The 26,658-nt window shown below is 38.4% G+C and overlaps 1 protein-coding gene across 3 annotated transcripts in view; it reads left to right on the top strand.

Moving 5' to 3' along the window:
- The first annotated feature begins 13,894 nt into the window (after positions 1 to 13,894).
- FOCAD (focadhesin) overlaps positions 13,895 to 26,658 on the top strand; it is a 415,741-nt gene continuing 402,977 nt past the window's right edge. For 2 of the 3 annotated variants that reach the window (XM_077148045.1, XM_077148042.1), the window contains exon 1: positions 13,895 to 14,032. The gene's annotated coding sequence lies outside the window, so the exon portion shown is untranslated. The other variant, XM_077148044.1, reaches the window with a different exon arrangement.

Here is a 26,658-nt window from a genome sequence, read left to right as displayed (position 1 = left end):
GGAATATATCTTAATATTATTGAAAGCAAATCCTCACTTTTTCCATTATTGTATTAAAGATCCTTTTATCTAGAACCAGTCTTCTGAAATCCTTAGGAATGTCTCCATATCTAGAAATAGGCAGACACAAGCCTACTCTTCAATGGAGCTCAGCAGCCTCCGAGCAGCCAGCTCAACTATGCACAGCAGGAAAGCAGCTCAACTATGCACAGCAGGAAAGCAGAAGCTCTGTATGGAAACTGCTTGGTTCACCACCTATGGGCTATCCTTGCAAGGAAGATACCATTCTTTTGCAAAAGTAGATTAGTGCAGCAACATGTGATGAAAGATATATATATATATATATATTTTTTTTTAAAGAAAAAAGGAAAGAGAAGGAAGAAAATGTTAGACTAATATCAGACACATGCTGGTGAGAATAATCGTGTTCCCTACAGTGAAAGAAGTGGTCAAAGGATTTTCTGTATTGTACTCCAGTAGTTACCTGGGAGTACAATACCCAAACCTATTTACAAGTTTTTCTTTTTTTTTATTTAATAATGGATTAATAGTTACTAGTGCATAATTTGGTGAAGAAAACGGACAATTAGGCATCAATTTTTATTCATGTTGGAAGGAAATGGCCATTCTGTTGGTACCAGTAGTAAGATACTCGGAGGTTATTCTCATTGCTTTGCCTTGCAAGTAGCAGTGGGAATGATCCTCTGGAAACTATTTCAGAACAACAAAAAGACAAACAACCCAGTTTAAAAATGGAAAAAAGACTTGAATAGGCATTTCACCAATGAAGATAGACAAATGACCAAGAAGCGCATGAAATATGTTCAACATCATTAGCCATTAGGAAAGACAAATCAAAACCATAATGAAATTTTATTTCACAAACACTAAAATGGCTACTATTAGAAAAATAGAAAATAACAAGTTTTGGAGTGGATGTGGAGAAATAGGAACATTCGTTCATTATTGGTAGGAATGTAAAATTTGCAGCTACTGTGGGAGACAGTTGGCAGTATATGACCTGGCAAGCCCACTTCTAGGTATCTATCCAAAAGAATTGAAAGCAGGGTCTGGAACAGACATTTGCACATCAATGTTAGTAGTAGCTGTTCTAATTTGCTAGCTGCCAGAATGAAATATACCAGAAATTGAAAGGCTTTCAAAAAGCGGAATTTAATAAGTTGCTAGTTTACAGTACTAAGGCCGAGGAAATGTCCCAATTAAAGCAAGTCTATAAAAATGTCCAAATTAAGGCACCAACAAGAGGTGGTGCCTTCACTCAAGAAGGGCCGATGAAGTTCAGGGTTTCTCTCAGCTGGAAGAGTACATGGCAAAAACTCCCAGCTTTCTCTCCTGGCTTCTTGTTTTATGAAGCCCCCCCGGAGGCATTTTCCTGTTTCATCTCCAAAAATCGCTAGCTGGTGGACTCTCTGCTCTGTGGTTCTGCAGTTTTCTGCTGTGGCTTTCTCGTGGCTCTAAAAAGGGACTCTCTCCAAAATGTTCCCTCTTCTAAAGGATTAATGGGTGGAGTCACAACTCCATATAAGATCAAAAGTTACCACCCATAATTGGGTGGGATTCATTTCCACGGGAACAATCAAAATGCTCCCAGCCAGCAATACTGAATAAGGATTAAAGGACGTAGTTTTTGTGGGGTCCACCACAGATTCAAACTGGCATGGTAGCATTATTCACAACTGCTACCAGTGAATAATCAATCCTAGTGTCCTTCAACTGACAAATGGATAAACAAAATGTGTGTGTGTGTATATATATATACACACATACATATATATACACAATAGAATATTATTCAGCATTAAAAAGGAATGAAACATTCCTTTTTAATGCTGAATAATAATAATAGGAGGCAACATGCATCTTGAAGACATCATGTTCAGGGAAATAAGCCAGACACAAAAGGAAAAATACTGCATCTTCTCACTTATATGAAATAATTAGAATATGCTAATTCATTGAGTCAGAAACTGGAATACAGGTTACAAGGGACCAGCCTAGGGAAAGGGAATGGGGAGTTAGTACTTATTGGAACAATTTGATGGAGAAGTTTTAGTAATGGATGGTGGTGATGGTATCATAAAATTGTGAGTGTAATTCACAGCACAGAATTATATATTTGAATCTAATTAGAAGGGGAAATTTTAGGTTGTATATGTTATAAGAGGTAAAAAAAAAAAAAAAAGCAAAACTATCCAACACACACAAGTGAAGGCTATGGTAAACAATGGGCTCTATTTAATAGAAAATTTATAATAATATTGTTTCATCAGTTATAACAAAGTTACCGCACTAATGCAAGGTGTTAATAATAATATCGTTTCATCAGTTATAACAAAGTTACCGCACTAATGCAAGGTGGGGGTATATGGAAATTCTGTATTTTTTGCATGATTTTTCTGTAAACCTACAATTTCTCCAATAAAAAAAATTAGAAAAAGAAATACATCAGTAAAATTTTAATATTAGGACCTTGATTGGATTCTGATTTGAATAAGCCATTTTGGGAAACGGGGGAAAACGGAACACAGGTATTAAGTGATAATAAGAAATAATTGTTATTTTAGCTCCAATAAAATATTATGTTTTTAAAATATGGAGAATAAGGGCTTGGGAAAATGTCGATAATTTTGAAGCTGACCAATGGTTACATTGGGTTCATTATTCTCTACTTTGGTGTATGTTTGAAAATTTTCATAACAAAACGATTTAAAGAATAAGCTCTATTTGTGGGAAAGAAAAAAAAAAACCATTGCAGAATATGTGTCAGATTTGTTGTCTTTTAAAAACAGTTCAGACAGAAATGGAAGAAGGAGCCCTACTTACTCTCTTTTTAAGCCACTTTATTGAGATTACCCACTTAAAGTGTACAATTTAATGATTTTTAGCATATTCATACATATGTGCAACTATCACCACTATATAATTTTAGAACATTGTCTTCTCCAAAAGAAAACTGGTACCTATTAGCAGTTATTCCCCATTCCTTTTATGCTGTAGACCCCTGCAACTACTAATTTATTTTCTGTCTCTATAGATTTTCCCATTCTGGATTTTCATATGAGTAGAATAATACAATATGTGGTCTTTTGTGAATGGCTTCTTTCAGTTAGGATAATATTTTCAAGGTTCATCCATATTTTAGGGTGCATCAATAGTTTACATTTTATTGCTGAATAATATTCCAACATATGGCTATACCACATTTTATTTACCCATTCATCAATTGATGGGCACTTGGGTTGCTTCCGTCTTTTGGCAATTGTGAATTATGCTGCTCTGAACATCAGTAAGTACATATCTGTTCGAGCCGCAGCTTTCAATTCTTTTGAGTACATAACTAGTACCCCTGAGGTAAGACAGTGAAAGTATATTGCTGACCTTGCTAGCTGAAAGCAAACTGTTTCTAGTGGTCCTTACTAATAGCTATTGAGAAAAAAAGCATTTGCCAAATCAATAACTGCATATCAGGTACCAGGAGATGTGCTAATTTGCTCTAGCAAAGATAACCATATCCAGAACAGCAGGTGCAATTGGAGTCACCACCTTGTTGAGTTTATGATAATCCACTGTCATTCCCCAAGACCCATCTGTTTTCTACACACGCCAAATAGGAGAGTTGAATGGGAATGTGGTGGGAATCACCACCCTTGCATCCTTCAAGTCCTTAAGAGTGGCACTAATCTCTGTAATCCCTCCAGGAATCCGATATTGCTTCTGATTTACTATTTTGCTAGGTAGGAGCAGTTTTAGTGGCTTCCACTTGGCTTTTCCTATCATAATAGTTCACACTCCATGAGTCAGAGAGGCAATGTGGGTATTCTGCCAGCTGCTTAGTATGTCTATTCCAATTATACATCCTGGAACTGGGTGAATAACTAAAGAATGGATCAGGGATGCACTGGGCCCACTGTGAGATGGACCTGGACTAAAACTCCATCGATCACCTGACCTCCATATGCCCCCCACTCTGACTGGTGGACGAGAATGATGTTTTGGGTTCCCTGGAATTAATGTCACTTCTGCATCAGAGTCTAACAATCCCTGAAATATCTGATCATTCCCTTTTCCCCAATGCATAGTTACCCTGGTAAAAAGCTGTTGGTCTTCTTGGGGAAGTCTTGGAGGAAGATTAACTGTATAAATTTGTGGCAGTTGAACAGGGTCCTTCCCCAAAGGGACCTGGCCTTCCCCTCATTCAAGGGGCTCTGGGTCTGTAAACTGTCTCAAATCTGGAAATTGATTAAGGGACATGACTCTCCGCTTTTGTAATTCAAGTTAGACTTCTGTTCACTTGACCTAGAACTCTTCTGCTTATACAGCTCAAACAAGAATTTAGTAGACTGCCCTTCTATTGTACTTCTTGGTAACCATGATAGATTAGCCAACGCCACAAGTTTCTACAAGTCAGATTATTTTGACTCCTGCTTTGACTCCGCTGTCCATTATGATAGCCATGCATGCCTTGTCTTTGGCGATTAAGTGCTGCCACCTGGCTTCTGCCAACTCAGGATCTGGCCATCCCATTGTGTTTAAGGATTCCAGCTCAGTGACAGCAGTTCCCACAGTAATATCTGACCTACAGAGAAGGGTGAATACAGAGCCCTTCAAGGAAGATGGAGCTAGTCTCACAAATTTATTTCTTACAGTTCTGGTAAAAGGTATGTCCTCTGGGCATTCCTGGGGTGTATGCACAGTCTTTCTATGATAAATCCACTCTAATATTCCAATCTCTCTAAGCCTTTGGATCCCCCCATCTACATTATACTAGGGAAGTTCTGGCATTTCTACCTCAGGTAATGTCGGCCACCTTGTAATTCACATTTCAGCCAGCCATCCAAACTAACTGTTAGTGTCCTTTCTAACCCTCAAACTGTAACATTGAATGCAGAATCTATACTTAATGGGCCCATATCTATAAATTCAGCCTGATCCAGCTTTATATTCCTTCCATCATTATTTCACACCCTTAAAATCCATTCTCACACATATTTGTCTGATTTCTGTCTATATAAGTCAGAAAACTCATGTAGTTCCTTGGAATATAGTGTACCTCCTTACGGATGACACTTTGTATCTCACCTTTTGGGGCCTGTTGGGACTTCAGCCTAGTTACAGGTCTTGAAGAAAAGAGGGGATCGGTCATGGAAAGAATCAGAAGTGTCTTCCAAACCAATTACCTTAGGGCATTTTTTTGCGGTTTCATCTGGTGAAACAGGATTAATCACTCCAGGCAGAGAAGCAAATGCTGTTTCCGCTTGGGGGACAATTACGTGCCTCATAGGCACTGAAGGGTTACTCTCTTCAGGTGGAGTTTACATAGCAGACTCCTCAGGACTGACTGGAGGTCAGGAAGACATTTCCTCAGGGCAGGCTGGAGGTGGGGTAGCTATGTCCTCAGGGCAGACCATTACACTTATCTAGAAAAGACTCAGCACAATCTAGTGTTTCAATGTCTCCAAAGAACTTCATTATCAATCTATATGTCACCATCCCATTTTTCAGGGTCCCACTCCTTTCCAATCAATGCCCTCACTTTAATGGTAGACACCCTGCAAGGTTGAGATTTTGGTTTACATTGTAAAGCTGCTACACTAATAATGAGACTCTGAGTCTGATTTTCCGAGACCTCAAGTCTGCCACTACAGGAAATAAGATTTTCCTTCAGGGCATTCATAGAAATTTTTACGTCTTTCATAAACCCTTAAGCTTCTCATTGCAAGCCTTCAGTTCATCACTTTCCCTCATCACTGTATCCGACATAATTAACAACAACCAGCCAACATCTCTGTACCTCCCAATTCCAGAAAACTCCATAAAGGAGTCAAAACATTATCACCCAGAGCCTTGCCTCATACAAGCGTATAATTTGCAGAATCGAATGGTGATAGTTTGACTATCTATTTTACCAGCTCACCCCATGGACTGTCAGTGACATCCTGATTATAGAAAACAGAGTCATTAGTGTGCCTTTGAGTCTAGTCAGAGTAGAAAACCAATTGTAAAAACCCATTTTTAAGATTCTTTTTCTCAAGAACCACTCATGGTACCAAGCTGTATTAGCTAGGGTTCTCTAGAGAAAGAGAATCAGCAGGAGATATCTGTAAATATAAGATTTATAAAAGTGTCTCACAAAATCGTGGGGGATGTAACAGTCCAAAATCTGTAGGGCAGGCCTCAAGCTGGCAGCTCCAATGAAGTTCCTCAATGAACTCTCAAGAGAGGCTGGCTGGCTGAAGCAGAAGATTGTCTCTTCTGAATCCTCCTTAAAAGCCTTCTGATAATTAGATTAAGCATCACTCATTGCAGAAGACACTCCTCTTAGCCGACCGCAGAAGTAATCAGCTGTGGATGCAGCCAATGCGCTCATGATTTAAGTCCATGAAATGCCCTCCAAGCAACAGACAAGCCAGTGCTTGCCCGAGCAGACAACTGGGCACCACCACCTGGCCAAGTTGACACATGAATCTAACCATAACATCCTCTGATTTCTGCTGACATCTAGCTTCTATAGACTTCTGACTTGTACTGACTTTTCATGTTTAACTTTCCCTTGCTTGTAAGGATTTTAATCACTTGGATTAAGGCCCACCCTCATTCAATTCGTCCTCATCTAAACAGGACATTAAAAGATCTTATTCACAAATGTGTCCACACCTTAACTAATTATAATTTCTTCCAAGGTACTATTTACAAATGGGTTCAAACGCATGAGAACACAGAATAAGACCTAAACATATCTTTTGTGGGGGACATGATTCAATTTTCAACATGAACTGTCAATAATTTTTTCACAATGGCTGCTTCTTTTAGTAGAGGCCTACATATCTGTAGTGATTTGAATCTGTCTGTACCCCAGAAAAATATTTCTTAAATCTAATCCATTCTTGTGGGTATGAATCCATTGTAAATAGGATCTTTTGATGAGGATACTTCAATTAAGGTGTGACTCACCTTGTTTGATAGATTGGTCTCAATCCTATTGTTAAAATCCTTTATATTCTTGCCTGCCATGCTGGAGACCTGCGTTTGATTCCTGGTGCCTGCCCATGTAAAAAGAAAAATCCTTTATAAACAGAATGAAGAGAGAGATATCACCATATAAGAAGAAGCTGAAAGCAATGAAACCTGGAAGAAAAGGGAGAGACCACCAGATACCACTGTCATGTGCCTAGCCTGTGGCAGAACAGCCAAGGATTGTTGGCAGCTAGGCTCTGGGAAGAAAGCATTGCCTTGATGATGCCACAATTTGAACATTTTCCCAAACTTTAACCATAAGGAAATAAATTCCCATATTTCAAGCAGAACCATTTCATGGCTTCTGCTTTAAGCAACCTAGGAAACTAAAACATGGTCCATTATAGAAAAAAATTGCTCACTCTTGGTTTAGTTCAATCATGTTACACCCCATGGGAATACTGTTGAGTCAAATAACAGTTGGAATTATTTTAACATGAGGATTTCACAGAAGTATTGTATCTTAATATTAGCAAGGTTCTGATAATGTCTCATGATTAAGAAATGTGATTGGTTAGGTAGTAGAGATACATGGCTACATCATCCCCATTGCTTAAATGACTTTGAGCAAACCACAAGAATTGTGGATGGGATCATCCTCAACCAGCCAAGTGCCAGCTGGCCACAGGCACATAAGCAGACTAAGGAGAGATCAGTTAAGCCAGCCTAGACCATAACTGCCTAACCAAGCCACAGGATCCTGAGAAAGAAAATGTTTGTGATTTTAAGTCACAAAGTTCTGGGGTGACTTGTTATACAGCAAAAGTTAACTGCTATGGGAGATCAAAGTAAGTGTGCCGTATATCTACTTTTTACCCCTACTCTGTGCCACAGGAGGCTGACCTGTATGAACTGCATCACTGGCCTCCTTTGCTTCAAAAGGTCAGAAGGAGGGAGGATAATGAGGCCAATATATTAAGTCACTGGGCATTCTCACTGTGGGGTCTCTGTGGACTGACTGTGTTCCTTAACCAAAAGGCCTCAATTTCTATTAGGTAGCCCTATGTACAATAATAGTCTCTTCCCTATTTCATAATTACTTCTTCTTGCCACTTTAGGCTGGGAGGTGAATCTGGGACCCCAATGTTACTACATCTCCTTTTTTGATCTCTTACTGCCTACCCACACCTTTGCTTGCTTTAAACTCTTCTCCAATTTTCCTAATTGGTGTGCCATCTGTTTCCTGCTGGGATCCTGATTAATGATAGACTAGACCTCATCAAGAAGGTGGAAGGATCTGATGGAATGAGTCAGGAAGATACATCTGGGGGGAAATGCTGAGATCCTGTATCAGCAAGGAAGTCAGGATGACTGGGTGAAACGAGCTGGGAGGAGGCATGTAGAGGTAACAAAGCTGTGTGTGTGTATGTGTGCACGCGGTGTGTGCACATGTGCTTGCACAAAGGAGACAGGGAAAGCAGATCAGATAGGGCCTAGTAGGCCATTTAAGGATTTTTACTCTGAAAGAAATGGGGAGACATATACTCACATCTAACTAAATCTAATTAAGATTTACTTTCTGTTATATAGCGACAGTGGAGCTTTGTAATTCAGCACTGAATTTCTTTTCCCAGTCTTGTGCCTGCTGATGAAGGCATGGGTATGTTGAGCCAGCCCAGAATGCAGGGCCTGAGTTCAAGGCCTTGTGCTTCTCCTGATGATGTGGGTGACCTCACCTTCTCTTACAGTACAGGATTCAGACTATAGTCTCTATTTATTGCTAGCATATTCTTTTCAGTTCAGTTAATGATTTGGGAGTGGACACATTTTTCTTACTTTTTTTTTTATTGTTGTTAAAGTCAATAGAGGTTTCTATACTGACTTCAAAATGTGTCCTCATCCAAAGTGACTCATACAATAGAAAACTAACTGCTTAACTACTTCAGTAGAAAAAATTCAAGATGTTTAACAGAGAAATGCTGTCTCCTTGCTTACTTCTTAAAGATGGAGGTTTGTTTTCCATATTTAAATGGCAGAGTCAATTAACATGTACAATCTATGCCTGTCCATAAAATGATATGCAGTAGATGTGAAGCCTGTTTTAATGCTTCAATTGAAATGTCCATTTGTGCCCAGTCTTCTGGTATTAAGCCTAGATCACACTCTGCAGGGTATGTGAATGAAGTGGGTTCTCTCCTCATGGCCCCCATAAGGTCCACTGTCTCCCTGCTGTCTCTCAGAAATTCTTCCTAGGTTGAGTATTAGTGAATTACTTGTATAGAGCTCCAAACATAAGTAGCAGTTCTGGGTGTAGCCTACTCAATGAAGTTGACCTTTCCTAGGCCTTACCTCAATCAAAATGTAAATACAAACTGTAGCTGTATTGCCTCAGGCCCCATTCTCTGCTTTCAGCATGGAACTAATCCAAGCCATTAAACTAATCGGATTAATTAAGCAGACAGGAGCCTTTTCCTCTTGGTTAACAACACAGGTGGCCCATTAGAAGCACTTCTAATCTTTTTTATCTAGCCATGACCCTAATTTCTTTTGAAACTTTCTAGCCCAATACCTAGAAGTGGGCTTTTCCAATGGGCAGGCAGTAGAAAGAAGAGTGGATTTGTAGTCAGGAAACCAGGATCTGGTTCTTCTGACACCGGCTAGTCATGTGACCTTGAAGATGACTCTTCATCTCTCTGGAGTCTCAGTTTCCTTCTCTATTACTTGACAGGGTTGAACTACATTAGTGGAACATCAAAAAATTTTGAGAACCAACATAGGACTTTAAGGCCATTAAAATAAAACTCTCAACACCTCTAATCTACTATGCCATTTCATACAAATGAGGACATTTTTAACATCAAAAGATCAAAGCATAATCTTAGAAGAAGGACAGTCCTTTATTCTTATTTATTTATTTATTCTTTAGATTATGAGCCAGGAATTTTACTCCAGCTCTCACTCGGCAGACAAGCGTTCTACCACTGAACTACCCATGCACACTAGGACAGTACTTTAAATGGAAAAAAAAAATCTTCAGAAAAATTCAATGCATCGTCCTTATACTTTTCATTTTACAATTTGTTGGTGGAAATTTTGTCATGGACTGGCAGGTTCTGAGATCCTTTCAGGTTTTAAAAGTCTATGCCTCAACTTACTCTAGTGAAGCTTATGTAGGTGGCAGAGGAGCTAAGCCTATCTATAGATATGCTGAAGAGTTATTTTGGAGGACCTCTTGTGTTACTCAAATGTGACCTCACTCTCTCTAAGCCTAACTCTGTAATTGAAATCATAGCCACCCCCCCCTACATGGGACATGACATCCATGGATGAAAGTCTCGCTGGTGGTGAGGGAGATGACTCCCAGGGATGAGTCTGGCCCTGGCACCATGGGATCAACAATTCCATGCTGACCAAAAAGGGGAAAGGAAATGTAATTAATAAAATATTGGTGGCTGAGAGAGTTCAAATAGAGTCGAGAGGATACTCTGGTCACTCTTACGTAAGCTTCAGTTAGACGTTACTACTGATCATAACTTGCCAACCCCCAATGAAAACCATTCCAGCCAATCCTAAAGAACATCTAGGGCAATATATAAGATTCCACAAGGGTTCCATGCACTAGAGTGACTTTCCAGAAACCTACAACCTCCAGATGAGTCTCTGGACTAGATAAGTCCTGAAACCTAAAAGGGCCAGCCTCTCTAGAACATCAGATAGTTCCATCTCCCTACCCCATATTAGTGACAGACCCTTTCAACATGAAAAAGTTAGAATGGCCAGAGCCCAAACACCCCTAAAGAGAGGGATAGAAAGATCAAAGGTGATAGTGGAGTTATACAGAGAAGGTAGGCTTTAACAAATGAATATGGCTGCTGAATCATTAAATTGACATTTTAGTCTCCAGTATCTTAGAGCACCTAGAAGTAAAAACCTAAAATTGTGGAATTGTAACCCATACAAAACTCTGAAATCTGTTCTACAACTAATTGTTGTGCTGTGCTTTGAAATTTATTGTTTTTTTGTATATATGTTATTTTCACACACAAAAAAGAAAAAAGGTTGATTGTGATGTTAAAATATTTATTCCATCTAGCCTCCAATGTTCTGGAGCAGCTAGAAGGAAAAATCTGAGAGGATGGTATAGTAACCCATGACAAACTCTGGGCTCTGTCCTGTAACTAGTTGTTGAAGAGTAGTCTGAAAATTATTGCTTTTTTCTTTCTTTGCTTTGTATATATGCTGGTTTGAAAAGATTTATATACCCTAGAAAAAGTCACACCTCAACCCTAATCCAATCTTGTTTTCTTAAACCCTATTTAGCATCCGTTTCTTTTAAACCCTATTTAGCACTGTATGTTGGAAGCTTGATTAGGTTATCTCCATGGAGCTATCTCTGCCCCTTCCAGGTGGGTCTTTATCAATTTACTGGAATCCTATAAAAGAAGAAGTATTTTTGGAGAATGCCGCAGAATGACATAGCCACCAGAAGCAGAGAGTTCACCAGCCTTTGGAGATAAAGAAGGAAAATGCCTCCTGGGGAGCTTTATGAAACAGGAAGTCAGGAGAGAAAGCTAGCAGATGACGCTGTGTTCACCACGTGCTTTTCCAGATGAGAGAGAAACCCTGACTGTGTCCACCATGTGCCCTCTCACTTGAGAGAGAAATGTTGAACGTCATCGGCCTTTTTGAACCAAGGTATCTTTTCCTGGATGCCTTAGATTGGACATTTCTATAGATTTGCTTCAATTGGGACATTTTCTCGGCCTTAGAGCTGTAAACTAGTAACTTATTAAATTCCCCCTTTTTAAAAGCCATTCTGTTTCTGGTATATTGCATTCTAGCAGCTGACGAACTAGAACAGTATATATATATTATATAATACAATAAAAAAAGTAAAAAAAGAGTCTATGCCTCATGTCTTCTTAAAATAAATCTGGTGGCTGCTGACCTGACCTCCAGAATGAGCAAGTTCCTTGAGGTGCTGTTTTTCACCTTGGTTTCTCCCATACCTAACACAGTGCCTGGTATAGATACAGGTTGAATAAATTAAAAGTAAAAAAGATTCCTGTTGGGGTGACAGGCATCTATGGCATGAGTGTATTCCAGGAGTGGGGGTGAACTGTAATACTTACAGCCTAAGTCAAGGTCTGCAGCAAACAGTCAAGTCAGTTCTAGGTGCCAACTTAATTTACCATAGGTTTAACAGCCTAAGTCCCACAGTGCTATTTAAAATCCGAATCTAGGATAGACTTCAAAAATAAAAAAATTACAGACTGACTATCATTATTTAAGTGGGTACTTTCTGACAGACTCCTAAACCCTGCCTTTTGATAAAAGAAGCAGTGCATTTATTTATTGAGAGTATGGGCTCTAAAGCCAGGATACCTGATTCAAATCCTGGCTTTGGCACTAGCCAGGTGTATGACCTCGGTCAAGACACCTCACCTGTGTACTTCAGGTCCCTTCTTACAAAATGTGGGTAATAACTGCACCTGTCTCATCAGGTTGTTCTGTGGATTCAATGAGTTGATATATTTAGAACAGTTTTGTTCACACAGTTAAGTGTTCAATGATAATTTTGACGAGATAACCTCAAGAAATATGGGACTAGAAGAATTAAAAAACAAGTATGGTTCTGAAATAAGTACTGTTGTGTTTGAATTATTAAGACTGAAGGTAATTATTATCAAAGCCCATAAAATCAAGAAGGCAATCATAAACCTTATAATACTCCCTTCTCCTAAAGGATACCAGAGGTTGAATATATAAGTAGGTTCAAAATTAATTCAGATAAATTCTTACAGAATGGATGCATCATAGTTTATTGAAAGAACTGGAGATGCTCTGTGATACATCATTACTTTTTCTGAGGTGGAGTATGGAGAAAGAAATCCTTACTATTAATGAAAAATAGAAATTCTTGTTGACACATTAAATGACCTTAGAAGCTAATAAAAATACCTGTGCTAAGAGCCTATCCCAGAGGTATAAGATTATGTGGCCCAGACACTGTTAGCTTTTTCTAAAAGCTTCTGGAGTGATTCTAAGGTGCAGCAGAGTTTACAAATGGATGGGTAAGCCAGGATTTCTACAGCTATTTGTCTTAACTCTTTCATCTTGTATATAATTTCCACTTCTGTCATCCAAAATCAGAATTCGACTCCTTCATAACCATCTCATCGTTTTCTGTGTCTCTCTTAGCTTTGGTTTCATTGTGCCAGATGGCTGGTATAGCCTTCCCATATGGGTGCACACCCCTCTCCTTCTTTCTTTTTAAGGGGAAAATGAATGTAAAATATTAGCACACGTTCAGGCACTCAATAAATATTAGGCAATAATAGTAACAACAATAATACTAACAATTATATGCACCAGTTCGCCCCACATTAAATCAGCAGAAAACACCAGGCTTGAACGATCGATCTAACCTGTCCAATAAGCGGATGCATCACAATAGCATCAAAACTGCAGTGTCCGGTGTTGGCCAAGTGGATTAAAGATGCCAAGCAATAGCGACATGGAGAAGAGTAAAGATTCTCGCGGCAAAGCAGCGGTCTGCCTTAAATTTTCTGAACCCTTAATATTATTGGTACTAGCTTTCCCCACTCCCTACCTCGGGTAATAAAACCTCAACTAAGACCTGCTTTGCATCGCTGATGTCTGCACAGAGGCAGGCTGACATTAATACCACCCGGGAATTCTGCAATGACATCCCTAGGAAGGTTCTTTTAATGTACTTCCCCTCGGGCTAATCCCCATTGCGGTGCAGACTCACAATCCTGCACCTGCACTCGCCACCCTCCCGGGACCGGAACTGTTCAGGACCTGCGAACGCCACCGCCCACGCCCCCTTCCAGCCGCAGTGCGCGGCTTTGGCCTTGGATGCGCTTGCGCACAAACGTGAGTGGGTGGGCCGAAGCCGGCGGAGGCGGGACAAACCCTCTTGGTCTGCATTCCATTGGCTCTTTCCCTGTAATCCCGGTCTCCCAGCGTTCGAGGCGGCGGGGCGGGCCACGTTGGACAGCCGGCGCTGGCCTGTGCTTGTGGCAGTAGGGAGGTAAGCTTTGCGGGATGGCAGATGACCGGCTGCGGGCTGCTGGCCCCTACTCAGGAGCCGTTGGTCACGCCAGCGTTGCTGCCTTGGTCTGCTTACCGGAAGGGCTGCACTGGGGATGTGCTGAGAGATGGGGCAGGGGAACATGTGGCGGCAGGGCCTCGTCGCGGCGTGGGGCAGCCGGATGGAGAAGGGTCCTGCTCTTTGCCCTCGTCGGGTCCTGGCTAGGCTCTGGGCTTCCGGAGGTTCAGCCAGGCTGCGGCTGCAGAGCTCGCGGAGGCCTGGACGGGGCTGGTTATGGTGTCTGAGGTGGGGCTTAGTGGAATCCCAAAACGGAAACCTGTGGACGCTGTCCTTGTCGACTTACATGCAGCAGGTTGCAGTCGTCCTTTGGCTGGTTCTCTAGTATGGAGGAGCGCTGGGGATTCCGGCCGCGTCCTGACTGGCCGGGGACGACTGTCTCCTAGTGACTCACTTAGATCATGTCCACTTTAATGCAGAGGCTTATCGGTGAGCAGGGCCTGTTTTCACATCTTCTGGTTCTCTGTCTCTTCCCTTAAGGGAATTAACGTGAAGAAATAGTCTGCGTGTGTGTTTATATGTGCGTGCGTTGTGAAATGTCCGCAACTGCCATGCGGAGATTTGCGGAAAACTGCATAGGTGTTGCGCTCCCTCTCTGTGAGTGTGATTCTCCAGTTCAGTTCCTAAATTTGGAGCTTTTGAAAGCAATGCAGTCATTCTCTCAAGTATTATGTAGTTATTCATTCATCCATTCAACACATGTAATTGATGAAATCTTTGATGGTTAGGATCTTATCCCAGAAACTTAGTGGCCATTTTCTGCCTTTACTCTCAGTTTTTCTGCTGGTTTTATTACCTAGATTTGAGTTGTGTGTTTTGTTGTTGTTGTTGTTGATAGTTGACTTTTTAGATGTAGATAATAAGATAGAGTTCTTCTGGGATCTGATTAAGTTTTACTTACTTTCACCTCTGAAAAGCTTTAGACCACGGTGGCCTTAAGAGGTTATCTTGCTAACTATACGACTAACCAGCCACCTCTCCCACCATCTCAATGGCCTGTCTGTAAAGTGAGGGGATTGAGATTAGAAGTATTCTGTGATTTTCGAGGTGTTAAGAGAGGAGGGGCAGATGGCATGTTTATTGAAATGTGTTCGCACTTGGAAAATGGCCATTTAAAAATACAGGCTGTATTTATGATTATATTTTTAATGAGTCTGTGCAGATTCACTTTCACTCGCAAACAAGTGTGTGGTACTGCTTGATTCACATACAATTTCTGCATACAAAGCACTATGACTCATCTAAATTTTGAAATGTAATAATCAGGAGCTTTTGATGGTTACATATAAAGGTATGATGCAGAAACAGAAATTGGATAAGAATGCAATTTTTAAAGCATTTTGGTAGAGTAGTGGTAGCTAGAACCTCTCTTGATTATTTCCTTACTTGGTTAATGTTAGCTGGTTACCATCCCCTGGCTAATTTATCAATTCCATGTCTATGTTAATGTTTCTTTTATCAAACTAAAATTTATTTGATTTTAATTGATTGTTACCTCCATTTGAAGCTTGATAACCAAAAGGTAAATAAATTGTTAGCTTGAGAATAAAAATGTCTATGAGATATAACACTTTTTTTTAACTGTTGATTGAGCGATGGTCTAAGTAGATCATTTGACCTTTCGCCAGGTATAGAAATGATTTCTAAAAATGTTCTGAGGCATCATAGTCATTGGTCTTATGATACTTTTTGGAGATTGTCCACAAACCATTAGGTGAATTAAATTGTCCATATAATTATCAGGTTTGGAAAATTTAACTTTTAAAAATTTTGCTTTGCTGGATTTTTTAAATCCTAGAAATAGGCCAAAATGCAATGCAAAATACAGTTACAAGTGTAACAGAAGACGTATAGTAAAGATATCAGGAATAATGGTGGCCTGTAGCAAAACTTGATTTTAAACAATATTTCTTGGCTTATAACAATGAATTCAGTTTATCAAAAAAAAGAGAAAGAAAAAGAAACCTAAGGTGATAATTTAAACTTTGATTAAATAAGCAGTACATGGTTACTAAGTGGTGTGAAATCTCTAAGAGTTGTATATTTACAAAAAGTATTACAGACCTAGAGATGTATAATAAGTTGTGGTATAATTATTTAATAATTACTTAAGATATGGTATAATTATCACAGTTAGTGATAAATTGGATGGAGGTTGTATTTACTATTTCCGTTTAATAGGAAACAAGATTCACAAAGCTGATAATACAAGGGATGTTTGTCAATTTCCCCCCATTTAGATTATTTGAAACAAAACCTTTTCAAGAAATGTGGAAGATCCCATCTATTTTGCAAACAATAAATTTACACACTGTTGTTTTTATAAATTGGGTCTCCCAAATACTTCTGGCCTTATATATTTTTTAAGCTACTCCAAGTCATATTGGCAGTAAGTTGCATTTATAATGTTTTAATTTGTTAATTTAGATCAGATTTAATTCAGTTAGTGTCCATTACTTCAGTTTTATGTATTTTGGAACTATTTAAAAAGGTTTAAATAATTAATAACTATATACATTTCTATTGTTCGTAATGGAAAAATATTTTTTCAGGTGAAAGAAAGTTGAAAATCCAAACTATATAGATATTCAGTGTGTTATCATTATTTAGTTTTTGATTTATCTTTTCACTTGTCTGGAGACTAAAGCAGTATTCTACTCATGGTCCTAAACTGAAGATGCCAGTTCTTTCCTGTTCATTAGACTATACTTTTAAACCCATTTTGATCAGATGAGTGGCACTTGCTAATTTGGCCAGAAAGCATGCTGAACAAATGTTATGATTGTGAATGTGGCAGCTATAGTTTTGATGAAGTTTTCTGGCTGCTGGGTTGAATTGGTCTCTTTCTCTTCTCTCCTGGTAAACCTTTCTTTTTTTTTCCTAGCTGCTTTTAGAATTTTTAAGTTTTACTCTGTTTAACAATCTTTGAACCAAACTTTCAGGTTTTCCTGTGTGTATATATTTAGTATATGTATGTATTTAGTGTATGTATATATTTAGTGTGTGTGTGTATGTATACATATATATACATACACGACAATAAACATGGTATATGAAATGAAGTATGTTTCTCCATCTACCCAAAAAACATTGGGGACGTGGAGGAAACTTTGTTAAAATTGTTTTGAATTATTGACGCATTTAAGTAAAGTGGAATTTTCAGAGTCATAAGATAGGAAAGATATTCATTATTTATTCTTTCATCAACAAAAACTCTATTGCTCTGGTTCTAAGTCCCAGACTTTTCTTCGAGGGACTTATCGTACTGCATGGAAGCCACAAACAAGACCAAAATACAGTGAGAAAAATTTTATGATTAAATGCATGTATGAAATGCTGTGGTAGTAGGAGATAACTGGTTGGGTGTGAGGTTTGGGGGAGATTCAGAGAAGGCCTCCTGGAGTAATTTTCATTAAACCAAATTTTGAAAGCAAGTAGGAATTAATTGATTAGGATGGAGGATAACATTTCAGGCACAAGAAGCAATTGGATAGGATACGTACAGAACATAGAATATTTATTTATTTATATTTTAAAATATTTTTATTAAGAAATCTTCACACACATACAGTCCGTACATAGTATACAATCAGTGGCCCACAATGTCATCGTATAGTTGTGTGTTCATCACCATGATCACTTTTAGGACATTTGCATCACTCCAGAAAAAAATAAAAAGAAAAAACCCATGCATTCCCTATATCGTACCCCTCCCTCTCATTGACCACTAGTATTTTTATCTACCCAACTATTAACCCTTTATCCCCCCATTATTTATTTATTTTTCATCCTTATTTTTTTGGTCATTAGTCCATACCCTGAATAAAAGAAGTATCAGACACAAGGTTTTCACAGTCACGCTGTAAAGGCTGTACAGTTAAACAGTCGTCTTCAAGAATCATATCATTCAGTCTTTAAATACTCAGTTTAAATAGTTCAGCCTGGGGGTGCATAGGTGGTTCAGTGGCAGAATGTTTGTCTTTTATGTGGGAGACCGGTTTGTAAATATTTCAGCCTGGACTACTTCCCATGAAATCTAGACTATATGTCCAGTTGCCTACTCAGCATTTCTGTTTGGATGACTAATAGAAATATAAACTCAACTTCTGATTTCCTTCCTATACCTGCTTCACCCATCATCTTTCACAGCTCAGGTAATGAGTAGTCCATCTTTTCAGTGACAGGGCCAAAACCTTGGTGTCATCTTTGACTTTTCTCTTTTTCTCAAAATCCATATATAAACTTGTTCTAGTTTGCTAGCTGCTGGAATGCAATATACCAGAAACAGAATGGCCTTTAAAAAGGGGAATTTAATAAATTGCTAGTTTACAGTTCTAAGGCTGAGAAAATGTCCCAATTAAAGCAAGTCTGTAGAAATGTCCAAGGAAAGGCATCCATGGAAAGATACCTTGGTTCAAGAAGGCTGCTGAAGTTCAGGATCTCTCTCTCAAGTGAGAAGGCACATGGCAAACAGGGTTAAGGTTTCTCTCTCATCTGGAAAGTCACGTGGCGAACACAGTGACTTTCCATCTACTAGCTTTCTCTCCTGGCTTCCTTTCATGAAGCTCCCCAGGAGGTGTTTTCCTTCTTTGTTTCCAAAGGTGGCTTGCCGGCTGGTGGGCTCTCTGCTTCTCATGGCTCTGTCATTCTGCTCTCTCAGAAATCTCTCTCATTCTCCAGAATGTTTCCTCCTTTAAAGGACTTCAGAAACTAATTAAGACCCACCCAAATGGGTGGAGACACAGCTCCAGCTAATCTAGTTTAACAACCACTCTTGATTAAATCACATCTCCAGGGAGATGATCTAATTACAGTTTCAAACATACAGTACGTAATAGGGATTAGAAAAAATGGCTGCCTTTACAAAATGGGATTAGGATTAAAACATGACTTTTCTATGGCACATATATCATTTCAGACCAGCACAAAACGATTAAAGTTGTTTGGCTGTACCTTCAAAATATATCTAGAATCTGAGTACTTCTGACTACCCTAGTTTAAACTCCATCATGTAGCCTCTGTATCAGTTATCTATTACTATTCACTCCAAAAACGTAATGCTTCAAATAGCAATCATTTATTAGTTTATGATTCTGTGGTTGGCAGTTTGGGTTGGGCTCAGTGGTGCAGGTTTTTTTTTTTGGGGGGGGTGCATAGTACAGGAATTGAACCCAGGTCTCCTGCTTGAAAGGTGGGCATTCTAACCACTGAACTACCCGTGCACCCTTGTGGGGCAGTTTTTTTTTTTTTTTTTTTTTTTTGTAACTTTACCTGGGCTCAGTCATGTAGTGATGGGGGCTGATAAATTTGGGGGCTAGCAAGAATGGCTTATCTCTGTTTCATATGGTCCAGTAGGCTATCCAATACTTCTTTACATGGTGGTCTCATGGAATCAAGAGAGTGAGAGGAAGCTGCATGGTCTCTTGAGCATGAACTCACACATGCTTAAGAACTCAGAACTCACAACTTTGCTTTCCCTCCCTGCTATCGGCCAAAGCAGGTCGCAAAGTTTGGGGATGGAGACTGCCACTTTACGATAGGAATAGGAGAGTCACTTTGTAAACAGGTGTACTTACAGGGATTGGGAGGAATTTGGGACCATCTTTTGCTATCTACCATAGCCTTTTTTTTTTTAATTTTAAAATTTTTATTGGGATATCTTCACACACATACAATCCATCCAAACAATACAGTCAGTGGCTCGCAATCTCATCACATAGTTGTGTATTAATCACCATGATCATTTTTAGAACATTTGCATCACTCCAGGAAAAGAAATAAGAAGAAAAAAGGAAAACTTATAAACCCCTTACCCCTTACCCTCCCTCTTGTTGACCCCTAGTATTTCCATCTACCCCATTTTTTTTTACCCATTAACCCCCCTAATATTTAATTATTTTTTTGTCCTTATTTTTTTACTCAACCATTCATGCCCTGGATAAAAGCAGTATCAGACACAAAGTTTTCACATTCACATGTACACATTGTAAAATATATAGTTATACAGTCATCTTCAAGAGTCAAGGCTATTGGAATACATTTTAACAGTTTCAGGTACTTTCCTTTAGCCACTCCAACACACCACAAACTAAAAAGAAATATGTATATAATACATAATAATCTTCAGGATAACCTCTCTACTTTATTTGAAATGTCTCAGCCACTGAAACTTTATTTTGCCTCATTTCTTCCTTCCCTCTTTTGGTCAAGAAGGCTTTCTCAACACATGATGCTGGGTCCCAGCTCTTCCCTGGGAGTCCTGACCCATGCTGCCAGGGAGAGTTACACCCCTGGGAGTCATGTCCCTATATGAGGGCAGTGAGTTCACCTGCAGAGCTGGCTTAGAGAGAGTCCATATCTGAGCAAGAAAAGAGGTTCCCTGGGGGTGACTCTAAGGCATAATTGTAAGTAGGCTTAGCATCTCCTTTGCCAGGAATACATTTCATAGGGGCAAACCCCAAGATCGAGGGCTCAGCCTATTGTATTGATTGCCCCCAAGCTTGTGAGAATATCAGAAATTCTCCAGATAGGGAAGTTTAATATTTCTTCCTTTCTCCCCAGTCCCCCAAGGGGACTTTGCAAATACTTTGCTATTCTCTGCCGAAATTACTCTGTGATATATCAGGGCGTCACATTAACCCGGACAAACCTACCATAGTCTTTTAACTGGTCTCTTCTCTTCCATCTTTGCTCCCTGCAGTATCATCAGCACAGCTTCCCAGAGTGAAACTTTGAAAAAAGTAAGTTAGGTCTCTTTTACTTACTTTTTTCAAAGTAAAACCTCCAATGACTTCCCATTTCCACCCAGTGTAAGAGGCAAAGTCTTTGCAATGGCCTGTGAGGTTTGCCATGATCTGACACCCTTTGTTACCTCTCCAGTTTCATTTCTAACTGCTCTCCTCCTCACTCACTCACTTCATCTGTCCAAAGTAGTCTCTTTGCTGTTTCTCAAACATACGCGGCATGTTCCCATTAGGGTCTTTGTATTTCTGCTCCTGCCTAGATACTCTTCTCTAACACCATGGTGTAGACTCTTCTTCACGTCCTTTAAAACATAGCTCACATGTCATCTCAGTGAACCTTTCCTTGACCATCTTCATTAAAATTGGAACCCCCTCTCTAATACCTCTTCTCTCGTTTACTTTTGTGCATAGCATTTATCTTCTAAAATGCTGTGTAATTTACTATTTTCTTTGTCCTATGCTCTTATCTTCTCACCTCTAGGGATATGCTCCTTTCTAAGAATAGGGACTTTTGTCTCTCTTGTTTACTTACAGCTGTAAACCTAGTGCTTAGTATAGTCAGTATCTGGCACAAAATAGGCAGATAAATATTTGTCAAATGAATTAACGCAAGGTAAGCTTTTGGTAACTGCAACGTTTTTAGGCCTTAGGTATCTTTTCTATGTTGAGGAAATTTTGGTCTTTTCTTGCGGGTACTTTTGTTATCCAGCTTTTTTTCAGAGGTCTGCTAACCACAGTGCTTTTCTACCTCTAGGTGCTAGTCTTTCCAAGCAAAGTATTATATTTTCTAATTAAAAAAAGCTGAAATAGTAATATGTAAGAGGAATAGTCTAAGACAGAAAGTTTTCAAACTTTTTCTTAGTTGTTGGATTCCCTTCCCCCAAAAAATATCTTATTGAGACTTAAGATAGGAGAAATGATTTTATTAGTCAAAATAAAGCTATTTTAAATTCTGATTTATGGCATCATATTTTAATCAGTCTGAATCATGAGGTTATTATGATGAGCATGGCATTCCAAATTAGTGATTATGATTGAAAATTAGAATTTCTTAAGTGCCTCAGTATCCAACATATTTATGTATTTTGGTTTTGCATTTTGGTTTTTGCATATTATCAAGGAAATATTTGTTCATATAGATTAGCAATTGCAAATGGTAATAACTTTTTTTAAAGATACACCAATGCATTCTTACAATATGTTTGCTTACTTTTTCCTTTTCTCTTTATTTTTTTTCTATTAATTAAAGAAAAACAAAGAAATTAACACAACATTTAGAAATCATTCCATTCTACATATGCAATCAGTAATTCTTTTTTTTTATTGTTAGCACATTTTTATTCAACATAGCTTTAGAGTACTTTTTTTTTTATTAATTAACGGAAAAAAAGAAATTAACCCAACATTTAGAAATCATACCATTCTACATATGCAATCAGTAATTCTTAACATCATCACATAGATGCATGATCATCGTTTCTTAGTACATTTGCATCGGTTTAGAAGAACTAGCAACACAACAGAAAAAGATATAGAATGTTAATATAGAGAAAAAAATAAAAGCAATAATAATAGTAAAAAAAAAAACACCTATAGCTCAGATGCAGCTTCATTCAGTGTTTTAACATGGTTACTTTGCACTTAGGTATTACTGTGCTGTCCATATTTGAGTTTTTGTATCTAGTCCTGTTGCACAGTCTGTATCCCTTCAGCTCCAATTACCCATTATCTTACCCTGTTTCTAACTCCTGCTGGACTCTGTTACCAATGACATATTCCAAGTTTATTCTCGAATGTCGGTTCACATCAGTGGGACCATACAGTATTTGTCCTTTAGTTTTTGGGTAGACTCACTCAGCATGATGTTCTCTAGGTCCATCCATGTTATTACATGCTTCGTAAGTTTATTCTGTCTTAAAGCTGCATAATATTCCATCGTATGTATATACCACAGTTTGTTTAGCCACTCGTCTGTTGATGGACATTTTGGCTGTTTCCATCTCTTTGCAATTGTAAATAACGCTGCTATAAACATTGGTGTGCAAATGTCCGTTTGTGTCTTTGCCCTTAAGTCCTTTGAGTAGATACCTAGCAATGGTATTGCTGGGTCGTATGGCAATTCTATATTCAGTTTTTTGAGGAACCGCCAAAGTGCCTTCCACAGTGGTTGCACCATTTGACATTCCCACCAACAGTGGATAAGTGTGCCTCTTTCTCCGCATCCTCTCCAGCACTTGTCATTTTCTGTTCTGTTGATAATGGCCATTCTAGTGGGTGTGAGGTGATATCTCATTGTGGTTTTGATTTGCATTTCTCTAATGGCCAGGGACATTGAGCATCTCTTCATGTGCCTTTTGGCCATTTGTATTTCCTCCTCTGAGAGGTGTCTGTTCAAGTCTTTTTCCCATTTTGTAATTGGATTGGCTGTCTTTTTGTTGTTGAGTTGAACAATCTCTTTATAAATTCTGGATACTAGACCTTTATCTGATATGTCATTTCCAAATATTGTCTCCCATTGTGTAGGCTGTCTTTCTACTTTCTTGATGAAGTTCTTTGATGCACAAAAGTGTTTAATTTTGAGGAGCTCCCATTTATTTATTTCCTTCTTCAGTGCTCTTGCTTTAGGTTTAAAGTCCATAAAACCGCCTCCAATTTTAAGTTTCATAAGATATCCCCTTACATTTTCCTCTAACTGTTTTATGGTCTTAGACCTAATGTTTAGATCGTTGATCCATTTTGAGTTAACTTTTGTATAGGGTGTGAGATACGGGTCTTCTTTCATTCTTTTGCATATGGATATCCAGTTCTCTAGGCACCATTTATTGAAGAGACTGTTCTGTCCCAGGTGAGTTGGCTTGACTGCCTTATCAAAGATCAAATGTCCATAGATGAGAGGGTCTATATCTGAGCACTCTATTCGATTCCATTGGTCGATATATCTATCTTTATGCCAATACCATGCTGTTTTGACCACTGTGGCTTCATAATATGCCTTAAAGTCAGGCAGTGCGAGACCTCCAGCTTCGTTTTTTTTCCTCAAGATGTTTTTTGCAATTCGGGGCACCCTGCCCTTCCAGATAAATTTGCTTATTGGTTTTTCTATTTCTAAAAAGTAAGTTGTTGGGATTTTGATTGGTATTGCATTGAATCTGTAAATCAATTTAGGTAGGATTGACATCTTAACTATATTTAGTCTTCCAATCCATGAACACGGTGTGCCCTTCCATCTATTTAGGTCTTCTGTGATTTCTTTTAACAGTTTTTTGTAGTTTTCTTTATATAGGATTTAGTCTCTTTAGTTGAATTTATTCCTAGGTATTTTATTCTTTTAGTTGCAATTGTAAATGGGATTTGTTTCTTGATTTCCCCCTCAGCTTGTTCATTACTAGTGTATAGAAATGCTACATATTTTTGAATGTTGATCTTGTAACCTGCTACTTTGCTGTACTCATTTATTAGCTCTAGTAGTTTTGTTGTGGATTTTTCTGGGTTTTCGACGTATAGTATCATATCGTCTGCAAACAGTGATAGTTTTACTCTTTCCTTTCCAATTTTGATGCCTTGTATTTCTTTTTCTTGTCTAATTGCTCTGGCTAGAACCTCCAACACAATGTTGAATAATAGTGGTGATAATGAACATCCTTGTCTTGTTCCTGATCTTAGGGGAAAGTTTTCAATTTTTCCCCATTGATGATATTAACTGTGGGTTTTTCATATATTCCCTCTATCATTTTAAGGAAGTTCCCTTGTATTCCTATCTTTTGAAGTGTTTTCAACAGGAAAGGATGTTGAATCTTGTCAAATGCCTTCTCTGCATCAATTGAGATGATCATGTGATTTTTCTGCTTTGATTTGTTGATGTGGTATATTACATTAATTGATTTTCTTATGTTGAACCATCCTTGCATACCTGGGATGAATCCTACTTGGTCATGATGTATAATTCTTTTAATGTGTTGTTGGATACGATTTGCTAGAATTTTATTGAGGATTTTTGCATCTATATTTATTAGAGAGATTGGCCTGTAGTTTTCTTTTTTTGTAATATCTTTGCCTGGTTTTGGTATGAGGGTGATGTTGGCTTCATAGAATGAATTAGGTAGTTTTCCCTCCGCTTCTATTTTTTTGAAGAGTTTGAGGAGAGTTGGTACTAATTTTTTCTGGAATGTTTGATAGAATTCACATGTGAAGCCGTCTGGTCCTGGACTTTTCTTTTTAGGAAGCTTTTGAATGACTAATTCAATTTCTTTACTTGTGATTGGTTTGTTGAGGTCATCTATGTCTTCTTGAGTCAAAGTTGGTTGTTCATGTCTTTCCAGAAACCCGTCCATTTCATCTAAATTGTTGTATTTATTAGCGTAAAGTTGTTCATAGTATCCTGTTATTACCTCCTTTATTTCTGTGAGGTCAGTGGTTATGTCTCCTGTTCCATTTCTGATCTTATTTATTTGCATCCTCTTTCTTCTTCTTTTTGTCAATCTTGCTAAGGGCCCATCAATCTTATTGATTTTCTCATAGGACCAACTTCTGGTCTTATTGATTTTCTCTATTGTTTTCATGTTTTCAATTTCATTTATTTCTGCTCTAATCTTTGTTATTTCTTTACTTTTGCTTGCTTTGGGATTAGTTTGCTGTTCTTTCTCCAGTTCTTCCAAGTGGACAGTTAATTCCTGAATTTTTGCCTTTTCTTCTTTTCTGATATAGGCATTTAGAGCAATAAATTTCCCTCTTAGCACTGCCTTTGCTGCGTCCCATAAGTTTTGATATGTTGTGTTTTCGTTTTCATTCGCCTCAAGGTATTTACTAATTTCTCTTGCAATTTCTTCTTTGACCCACTCGTTTAAGAGTGTGTTGTTGAGCCTCCACGTATTTGTGAATTTTCCTCGCTTCCGCCTATTATTGATTTCCAACTTCATTCCTTTATGATCTGAGAAAGTGTTGTGTATGATTTCAATCTTTTTAAATTTGTTAAGACTTGCTTTGTGACCCAGCATATGGTCTATCTTTGAGAATGATCCATGAGCACTTGAGAAAAAGGTGTATCCTGCTGTTGTGGGATGTAATGTCCTATAAATGTCTGTTAAGTCTAGTTCATTTATAGTAATATTCAGATTCTCTATTTCTTTATTGATCCTCTGTCTAGATGTTCTGTCCATTGATGAGAGTGGTGAATTGAAGTCTCCAACTATTATGGTATATGTGTCTATTTCCCTTTTCAGTGTTTGCAGTGTATTCCTCACATATTTAGGGGCATTCCGGTTCGGTGCATAAATATTTATGATTGTTAGGTCTTCTTGTTTAATTGTTCCTTTTATTAGTAGATAGTGTCCTTCTTTGTCTCTTTTAACTGTTTTACATTTGAAGTCTAATTTGTTGGATATTAGTATAGCTACTCCTGCTCTTTTCTGGTTGTTATTTGCATGAAATATCTTTTCCCAACCTTTCACTTTCAACCTATGTTTATCTTTGGGTCTAAGATGTGTTTCCTGTAGACAGCATATAGAAGGATCCTGTTTTTTAATCCATTCTGCCAGTCTATGTCTTTTGATTGGGGAATTCAGACCATTAACATTAGTGTTATTACTGTTTGGATAATATTTTCCTCTACCATTTTGCCTTTTGTATTATGTACATCATATCTGATTTTCCTTCTTTCTACACTCTTCTCCACACCTCTCTCTTCTGTCTTTTCATATCTGACTCTAGTGCTCCCTTTAGTATTTCTTGCAGAGCTGGGCTCTTGGTCACAAATTCTCTCAGTGACTTTTTGTCTGAGAATGTTTTAATTTCTCCCTCATTTTTGAA

The sequence above is a fragment of the Tamandua tetradactyla genome, chromosome 2, assembly GCF_023851605.1.
Source record: "Tamandua tetradactyla isolate mTamTet1 chromosome 2, mTamTet1.pri, whole genome shotgun sequence".
Lineage (NCBI taxonomy): Eukaryota > Metazoa > Chordata > Mammalia > Pilosa > Myrmecophagidae > Tamandua > Tamandua tetradactyla.
The sequence above is the reverse complement of the archived record's forward strand: the minus strand, read 5'-3'. Positions and strand labels throughout refer to the sequence as shown.